Source organism: Eschscholzia californica, unplaced genomic scaffold (assembly GCF_041429995.1).
Source record: "Eschscholzia californica isolate CP2 unplaced genomic scaffold, dmEscCali1.0.p SCAF_1, whole genome shotgun sequence".
In the NCBI taxonomy this organism is placed as follows: Eukaryota; Viridiplantae; Streptophyta; class Magnoliopsida; order Ranunculales; family Papaveraceae; genus Eschscholzia; species Eschscholzia californica.
Window position 1 is genome coordinate 56,712,008 of NW_028238198.1, and position 7,163 is coordinate 56,719,170.

Below are 7,163 nucleotides of genomic sequence, written 5' to 3' on the forward strand. Positions count from 1 at the left end.
ACAAACTTAGGTAAAGAAAATTTCAAGGCAAAAAATTTGGAATAATTTCAATCCTAAACTACAATTCATTGAATTTTAATGGAACATATAAAGTAAAGCTCAAAAAAGTTTCTTCCAATACAAATGCGATTTATTTCTACTCTACTCTTTTAAAAGAAAAAGGCAAAAAGTTTGATTTTCTTCTTAAGAAAGTGTACCTGAAATTTTATTTCGGCAACCCGCATGATAAATATCCCATTTGAAGTATGGTGTTTGTCGTTTCCCCTCATACGACCTGGTCAGATTTCAAGGTACCTCTCCCCCTGAAACATCAGAATATAAAATTTTCATTTGAGTGATAATAATATGATTTCATTGCACCTTCAAATAGTTGGAAGTTAAATCTAATTCATTGAAAGAATAATTTAGCATTTGATGTAGTGAATAATCAAAGAGAGATCATCTTTAGTTTTGAGGAATGAGGAATTGTAAATAGACCGTATCTTCTTAACATCAATGAAAACCTAGATGCGAAGAGAAGTAGCGAAACATCCTCCCGATTAAAAAAATCTTTAAGAATGGCCTAAACCCACCTCAAATATGTAAACAAAAGGCTTAACCGTAAAATCAACGAACCAGTCAAAATTTTCTTATCCTTAAGTCGCATCATGGGAAATACTGACAGGACTAAGCATCAACCCTCACTTGATTTTACAGATCTGAGAAGAAAAGATGAGATACTCACAGACAATATCTTACTCATGATAGATATCATGGGTATCAAGTGAGGAAGACGAAGATGACGAAAAAGGATATGGAAGGCATAAAGTTTTTTTTTTCAAAAAAGTGATGAATAGGGGGGTAGAAACTTCAGATGATATGTTGGTGTGATGAATGTATGAAATTGTTTGGCTGTTGTTAGAATCCAAACTGGATAAAGAAGTCATTCTAGGTTTTCCATCAAAATCCGACCTGCTTCCTTGAAGTATGTAAGAAAGGTACCTTTTGAAGTTAAATGCCAAAATCAGCAGTTCCCAAAATCTTAGAAGAGCAAAATGCAAGATAAAGGTACAAAGTTCAACATCAGCAAACATTACATTTGCCAACAATCATGGATGGTGGAAGCAAGCCCAAGATACAAGCTTTTTAATCACCATCGAGGAGATTAATGAAGAGATTAGTAACTGAAGAAAACGGAAGAAGAGCGAAACGAAATATAACTATAGCTTATCTTTTTAGACCGAAACAAAATGTTAGAACCAAATGAAACCCAGGGTATCTGATTAAAATAGAGCTAAATGAATCAAGTAAAACCAAGAATTTTGGCAGATAGATATATCTAATGATCAACGAAGAAATCTTCAGCCCACATAACGCTAACTTAACCTACAAATAACGGAGTTTATACCTTGATATATACACAACTTGAATATATTAGTTCTAGGGGCAGAACTAAGTATAGGTTGGTCTAACAAAAAAAAGATTAGATGGAATGAATGCAGTAATGAGCTTCTAGGCCTAATCATGCAATGCAAAATCTCTAAGCTAATAAACAGCGCAATTACATAAAACAGAAAGTAAGAAAAAGAAGGAAGTTTGTGCGAATATCTCTAATAAGCTAATAACCTGAGCTTTTGACATATAATATCGTGTAGTGCATTCATATACTCGGGGTGTTGGGGATAAAACCTAGATTTACATCTTGTAAACCATAGATAGCAAACAACTTGGCCCTACACAAATGCTACTATGAAATTCAAATATAGAAGGAACCTAAAATAGAAATATATACTACATTATATTCTTACACCAATCTAAATTTGACAAAACTAAATTTGACAACCACTTATAGTATGAACTCAGAATATTTAATTTATACTTAAGAAATTCTTAAAATTTAGTACAATGTGCTAATTCCAAGCTTGGAAATCCATAGGTGGGGATATACTTTCATACATCAAGAAAATATCTAAGCTCAGCATCAGTGATCCATATGACGACATAAGTGACCATATATACTAAGCTTGAGGCCATGGTCTTCCATTGCCATCAAACAGCTTCACATTTCATTCTATATTATCATATCTTTCTTGAACACACACATTTCAAATATTTCAAACCCAAAAAGATTTAATCTTTTGGTTATATACAAGTTCAACTATTTTTAGTACTAAGCTTGAGTTTATATGAAAGTTCACGTTCATACCTTTGCCAGCGCTAAGTCATTCCTTTTCGGTTCCTCTCTCTATGATTTTACTAAATTTCTCTCTTTCTTTTATCCATCTGAAATTGGATTGAAAAATTATTATAAGCCCAAGATAAAGAATAGAGAATCCATAAAACAAATCAGAAATTAAACCCAGGAGGATAAAAAATCGACAGAGATTATATACAAGAGAAAACAACATTAAAAAATCAGAAATTTCTCTCTTTCTTTTGGATGGGAATTAACATACCTCGGATTTGGACTTCAATGTTAAGCCATTAATGTCTCAATAGTTGAAAAGAATAGAGAAAAATGAATATAGTTGCAAACGATGTACAATATATGGGAAGACCACTCGCCAGAGGCACTCAACCAAGAATTTCAGCCCACACATATCATTCGAGTTCCTTCTTGATCTGATTTGAGTGTCAGGAATGTGATCATTCGAGTCTCCTTCATCATCCTGAGTCTCCTACTTGATCACTCGAATCTGATTTGAGTTGCAACGAAGAGATAAGAAGCAACTGAACCGTTGGAGAGAGAGATAGAAGGATAGCATTCAAGAAAAATATACTACCTTCTTATTTCTTTCTGACATTTTATCAAACAACTGAGAGATAACATCTACTTCCAAAGCAAAACAACACAAAAAATAAATTGAAGACAGAAGAATTACCAACACAGAAAAATTAGTTCTTCACACACTTCTTTATGAGATTGAAATTTACCAATAGATAAGAGAAGAAAAGATGAGAAAATGAATTTGGATTTCTTCCTCACTTTTTAACATACAATGAATTCATCTGTACCAAACTGAATGTGGAAGAAAATAGGGTAGCAAATTAGAAGATATGTCCGGAAGAAAGGGGCGTCGAAGAACGCTCTAAGATTTATAGAGACAGTAATGGTGAACTCCATTACTGAATTTGGGGAAGATCAAATTAGAAGATATGTCCGGTGGAAGTGAGGAGATATGCCCATTCGTTGCTACAGGCGCCCGGGTGGCAACCTAGTTGATTTTATTTAATCCAACGGTTGGGATTAACGCTGATGTGGGACGGAGGGCTAGATTTATCCAGAGGTTTGTCCCAGTCAGCACACGTGCCTTCTACACGGATGATTTCACTATGTACTTTATACGTCAAAAATGGTAAAGGAAGAGGATAAATACTTACGATTATGCAGACGAAGGATTTGAGTTCTTTCTAAACTGCGTCGATGCGCTCAACTATTATCATCAATTTTTTTTGAATATCATCTATGTTGACACAGATATAGTTTCCCTACAATATTATCATCAGTTTTTATAGAATATTATCTATGTTTTTTTTTACATATGAAATGGTCAAATGTAATGCAAGTAAATTAACTAATCTCATAAAAATGTATCAACGGTAACTAAAAAAAATTGGCATTATAATTATACACATAACAGAAACCTTTCTCCCTTAATTTTAAACCAATCCAGTTAGTGTAGCCCTTCTTAGACATTACGTTCTTGGATTCCTCATAGTCATCCTCTCCGATTTACTTACCGAACTGTGCTTGAGAATTAGCCTTGGCACAAGGAGTAGGGCGTCTTGCACAGAGTTCAGAGTCTCTGAGTCCTTCCCCCTGTGTCTCCAAACAAGTGCTTTCTAGTCGGTAGATGCAGTCCTTAATTAAAAGATCTCTTCATTCTCTCGATGTTTCTATTCATTTCCTAAAAGGAAAAGGTAAAAATCATTATTGAAGGAATTGAAGGTAGATGCAGTCCTTAATTAAAAGATCTCTTCATTCTCTCGATGTGTGAGCTCCCAAACCTATAATCCAAAGCTTTATATCTAAACAATTAATTCTAAAACAAATAAAGTAGATTATGTCAGCATTACGTGTAGGAACCTGGAATTGAAGGAAAACTGGTAAACAAATCTGAACTTATATAGATGGAATTTTTTGTGTTCCAAGCGAACGATATACTCGAACTAATAAAGAGTAACCGATCATAAGAAAAAACAGCTTTTGATTTCAGATTCAGCTACACAGAAGCAATATGAAAACGACAGAAATAGTATAAGTCAATTAAACAAACCAAAACACTAAGAATCGATGAACCAAAAATAACAGTAAGAGAATGTTTACAGTAACTAACAAAAGATACAAAATTTTAACCGACATGGTTTACCTATTGGGATGGGGAAAATACTATTCTAGGGAAAATATATTGCGTTAGACAAATTTTTCTTGGGTATTCCACCGATAAACTATTTTCCTATAAAAAGTAGTGAATATAAAATGCTAACATTGTTTAAAACAACATATTGATGCTATATTCAATAAACACTATTGATATTTTAAAAATACTTACTAAAAATTCTTTCCTGCAAAATGATAGTGTTGCAATAAACGTTTGATGCAATATAGACAAAACTATGCAATAAGTATGTTAACACTATTGTCTATATTCAAAACTATGCAATAAGTATTTTCCCTAGTCTTTTAATGCAAGAACAAATTTTTATGTTCCCTAAAGCAAAAAAGTACAACAATTCAATCTTTTTCATACAAGATACTCTTTCAGGTTTGTTACTATCTGTTAAATTAAAACAACGATACTGTAGTCTTGAATGGATTAATCATTGAACCATGTCAATTTCAAACTGAGAGGCAACTGAGTCTTTCCTTTTCCAGTTTGGAATAATATTAATTCAACATGTAAAATTCAATATAAATCTGATTCTGGAGTGGTAAAAAACCAGGAGCTAGGCTGACCTCAAGGAATTTCGAATCAACAACATACAAAACAGTGAACAAATCCAATCTGTATCGTCCAAAGAAGAGGCAATGAGTAACTGAAGAGAATAAGATCTCCAACATCTACCGAGTCAAGTCGGTTGTGTTGTTTTTGTACCTAATCATGTCCTAACTGTTAAGTTTGTGGTCATCCAACTCAAAACCAATTGGCAATGAGTGGAGAGGACCTATACTTTATATTCTTGGTTGCTAGTTTCCCATTCTCCCATGTGGGACTATTCTCACACTAACCAACTAAAGACTGTTCAAACCGATAAAGTTCAATTCAGACGTACCCTTATCATATAAACAAATGAGGAAAAAAAGAGGAATCAACAATATTTGGGAGGAAGATTCAAATTCATAGCTCTGGAGAAAATTGGATCCTCCAAAGTCATGTAGAATTCAGTGCTTTCTGAATGTCTTTCTTTATTTTGAAGGAAAAAAGAGAACAATTATTCACTAAACATTGAAGAATGAAAAACAATAAATAACCATACAATTGATGATGGGTTAGCCGTCGCGTCGTAACGACTAATGGCACGGCCTTGTTTATCAATTAGAAACTTAGTAAAGTTCTATTTAATTCTGGATCCCATACACCCAGATTTGCTTGCTTTTAGAAACTTGTAAATGGGTGCTGCAGATGGTCCATTCACACGCACCTAATGAAAGAAAAGAGTAAGCCGAAAATCAAAACTAACGGTAAGTTGAAGTGATTGAACCAAAGTAAACAAAACTAATGTAAAATTCAATACGAATCTCAAAATAAAAGACAAATTATAAGTGGAAAGTAAGCAATTACATAGATTTTATATCATAACCAACTATCAACCAAATGAATGGGAAGGGAATGATCTGTGGGGCAAGAAGCCGCCTATTGACATAAATTAGAAAAAATGAACCTCACCTAGCTATTATTCAACTGGTCTTTCATGCAATTTATCAAACACTTGGTGAGTTGTAGTTGCTAACGATTTAGGATTTTATAGTGAAGGAAAAACTGGTGGGAGAGAGTGAGGTTAAATTATAAGAGAGAGAGAGAGCAAAACCTATACCTTCAAATGGGGTTTTAATCCATAAAAGCCTTCAATTTGATCAATGTAACTCATTTTTTTTACCACTGTTTGGTATTTTCCTTCTCCAAATCTAATTATACAACAAAATTATTCAACGATTTAGAATGAAAAATAAATAACAAACAAAACAGAAATCAAAGTAATGATCAGAGAGAGAGAGATGATTAAAACCTCTTCGATTTCATTTGTTCTTTGGTCCTGGAAAGTTTTGTTTACAAACTCTCTTCCTCTTCTATTACTTTCCAAATAAGAAGGGGATTAATAAGGAGAGATACGTTAAGGAGAGATACGTTAGGGTTTTGGGGGTAAAAGAGGAGGTGAAGAGACTGTAACATGAATGTGAAGAAGAAAGAGAGGAAATTTGCAAATTCAATGAAAGAGACATTGAGTGAAGGCAGCATATGAGAGAGGAAGAATTTAGCCGGTTCATTTGATTGAAGGAGAGAGAAAGACACGAGATTCCGGCCGTCTGATTTATTTAAAGGGTCCAGATTCATTCCACCGTGTAGTCCTAGATGGCAGTTTTATTCTTTTTGGTCCTAGTCAGATTGTCCTAGTCACAATTTTTGTGTTTTGTTATATATATATATATTATATATATATATATATATATATATATATATATACTAATGTTTATCAATGTCTATATACATTTAGATGTCAATAAAAGTTTGTGAATATATTAATTAATAATAATATAATTTATTCCATTTAATAAAATAAAAATAATTATTGTGAGTAAAAAATATTACTCCACATTTCATTTGACAGGGGTGGACAAGTTTGGCTATAATTTCTTTGAAAATCTTTGATATAATTTACGTAAGTATAATTCACCAAAGTTGGCAAAGTTTTATGAACATTAAATGTCCCTAGCATTCACGAATTTGAAATATCGACGATAGAATGTACCAGACGTTTACATACATTTAAATGTTTGATGGTGAATGTCTCGAACATTTGCAGACTGTGGACAATCCACGGACGTTCAGATTAGTTACCCCCTAAGGTAAACATTTCTCCCCATTTTGTTTTAAAACTAGAGAAATCTTAATATACTTGTGTTTTGGATATTAGGCCAGCTTTTGGGAATAATGAAAAATCTCCGAGACATAAACACTTAGTCA

General features: G+C 33.1%; 1 long non-coding RNA gene across 1 annotated transcript; it reads right to left on the reverse strand.

The window, feature by feature from the left end:
* Nucleotides 1-5,532: 5,532 nt before the first annotated feature.
* LOC147567757 (uncharacterized) lies at nucleotides 5,533-6,524 on the reverse strand. The gene is made up of 3 exons (XR_015237906.1): nucleotides 6,208-6,524; nucleotides 6,016-6,106; nucleotides 5,533-5,622 (listed from the first exon to the last, which is right to left on the reverse strand). It is a non-coding gene; the product is annotated as an uncharacterized LOC147567757 (long non-coding RNA).
* Nucleotides 6,525-7,163: the final 639 nt, after the last annotated feature.